General features: G+C 42.1%; 1 long non-coding RNA gene across 1 annotated transcript in view; it reads left to right on the forward strand.

Moving 5' to 3' along the window:
- The first annotated feature begins 419 nt into the window (after positions 1-419).
- LOC140425575 (uncharacterized) overlaps positions 420-2,717 on the forward strand; it is a 4,881-nt gene continuing 2,583 nt past the window's right edge. Inside the window, exon 1 of the long non-coding RNA XR_011947896.1 lies at positions 420-715. This is a non-coding gene — a long non-coding RNA (uncharacterized lncRNA). The remainder of the gene's footprint in view (positions 716-2,717) is intronic.

Raw genomic sequence — 2,717 nt, forward strand, 5'->3', positions numbered from 1 at the left:
TGTAATTTTAAAAAATTGTTGGTGTGGTTTATGTGCAAAACCGTTTAAAGGAGGCATTCAGGTGGGATTGGTGATCTCACACAGAGCCATCTAAGCGAACATCCAGACAGTGACATCAAGCTTGGTCAAGGAGCAAGGAGCGACAAAGGAGGAGAGAGAGGTGGAGAGATGGAGTGGTTTGTGGGGGAAGGGCATTCCCGAGTTTAGGGATTCGACAGCTGAAGGTACAGCCATCAATGGGGGAGCAATGGAAATTGAGGCGATGCAGGAGTCCAGAACAAGTGAGATGAGACATCTCTGAGTGTTCAAGGACTAGAGGAGGTCACTGAGCTAGGGAGGGGGCAAAGATCATGAAATGTTTTAAGCACAATGACGAATGTGATATAAAATAGTTACTTTAGAGATACTAGTTAATGTAATGTAGAAATAAGCCACTTTGATTCTTTAGTTAGGGACAAAGGAATTTGGGACCGCATGGAAAAAGCAGGAAGAGGTGTGTCTATGAGAGTGAGACTGCATTGATAAGGGCCAGAGAAAGGGATTGGAAGTGAGCCAATCAGAATGGATTAAACAGGTCAGGAGGGACCTAGGCTGACCTATGTCCGTCGAGTATGTGAAACTTGATACCATTTGAACTGATTTTGCAGAGATTCCTTTGTCTGTTAGTTCAGTCGTTTTCTGGAGTGTAAGAGGCAGGACGTCCTGTTACATTTCTGTAAGATGATAAAGCTTGCAAGCTAAATAAATAACTTCTGTTTACGTGCGAATCCGTCTCAACTTTTATTGAGGCCAGACTGACAGAGAAAGAAAATAGGAGATCAACATTTGGTGCCGAAAACCGGGATTTCTCAGGGCGATCCTGTTCCAACTGCGAAATCAGAATTAGACTGATTATGAACAGGAGGACGGGGAACAAAGGGCCCTCAATGTAGAAATGGAAAACGACCAGCATTGATTGTTCCCCCTCTTCTCATCGTCTGATTAGTCTGGTCACTCGCGGTTGGCACAGAAAGACCGCCTCGACGAAATCACAGGTCAGTCTGGGGATAAGCACTTTAATTGTGAGTTAATTCGGCTGGGGAAGGCTATATTGTTGATGTAACATTTAAGATAAATGGTTCAACTTTAATTGTGAGTTAATTCGGCTGGGGAAGGCTATATTGTTGATGTAACATTTAAGATAAATGGTTCAACTTTAATTGTGAGTTAATTCGGCTGGGGAAGGCTATATTGTTGATGTAACATTTAAGATAAATGGTTCAACTTTAATTGAGAGTTAATTTGGCTGGGTTATGTTATGAGGGGTAGATGTAACATTTGAAATTGAAACAAATGGTTCACCTCTATATGTCTGTGTGTTAAAAATATAGTTGATTAAGTTAAAGAATTTTCCTTGGATTGTAGTGGCGAAAAAACGCAGTTCCAAGGACTAGTTGAGATTATGGGAAATTCCTTGGATAGCACAAATGATCCAGGCATGCCACTGCAAATATTATGTGATAAGTATCCGGACAAAGCTAAAGACTTTAGAAAATTGTCAGCACAGTTAAGAACTAAAATGGGAGATGAATGGCCACTAGGGGGAACCAAAGACCTAGAAATGGTTAAGAAAATCCAGGGACTGATATGGAAAAAAAATCAAAGTATGAAAACTAAAGAATTAATTGGATTATGGAGGCAATATTGTCAAGAGGAAAAAGATAAGATTATGTTGTCCAGCTGGCAGGATAATGCACTTAAAATGGGGATTTCAATTAGTGAACAGGGTAACCTAAAAACATTACAAATCTTGAAAAAGGAATGTGCATTTAAAAAAAGAGCAAATAGAGACAAGAAGGACCCGGGTCACACAAGAGGTGAACTACGTAGTTCAATGGCTGGCCTTGAATTGTCGGAAGAAGAAAAATTCAATAAGTCGGAAAAGTCAGTAGAAATTCCGTCTGCACCCATAGTATGGTCTGCGCTCATTCCAGAACCACCAGAGTACAATAATATATACCCAGCCATTGCTCCCCAGATTTCAAATATGCCAGAAACTCAAGCCCTTTTGGGTGATAGTGTGGGTCCTGTTTTACCAACTTCACAACCGAACGAGCAAAAGGAACTTTGTCCCACAAGCCCAGTTAGCTCTAGGACAAGATCTCGGACAGCAAGAGAGGGGCTTGAAGCTCACCAGAAACAATTAAGCATATCACCTCAGTCTCCCCAAACTAAGGAGAAATCACAAGAGTTGGGAACAAAGAAAGCTGAAACAACTTCGGTTGAAGAGAAAGAACTCCCCCTAGTGACAGGGAGAGACGTTGAAGTCTTGGAACAACCAGGGGAAATACCTAGAGTGCCCCCTGGTGACATTCGGAGACAGTTACCGATTAGGAAGATGAGAAACCCCGATCCAGGGACAGCAGCTGCAAACCCCACAATAGACGTTTACTTCCCATGGACACCCAGTGAGATGATGGCTATTATGACTACAATCCCAGATAGAAAAAAATCTCCTGCTGCCTTTGTGGATTCATTGAGAACTACTATCTCAATTTATCAAGCTGATTCAAGGGACCTCTGGGCCCTAGTTCAGCAGATTTTAACCCCAGCAGAGTACCGCACTTGTCTTAACCACCTGAATTATGCTAGTCATGCCGCACTCCAGCAGGCCTATGCGTTAGACGACGATAGAAGGACACAGATCTTAAATGCATTGAATAGCACATTTCAAAGGC

This window comes from Scyliorhinus torazame, chromosome 6 (genome assembly GCF_047496885.1).
Source record: "Scyliorhinus torazame isolate Kashiwa2021f chromosome 6, sScyTor2.1, whole genome shotgun sequence".
NCBI lineage: Eukaryota > Metazoa > Chordata > Chondrichthyes > Carcharhiniformes > Scyliorhinidae > Scyliorhinus > Scyliorhinus torazame.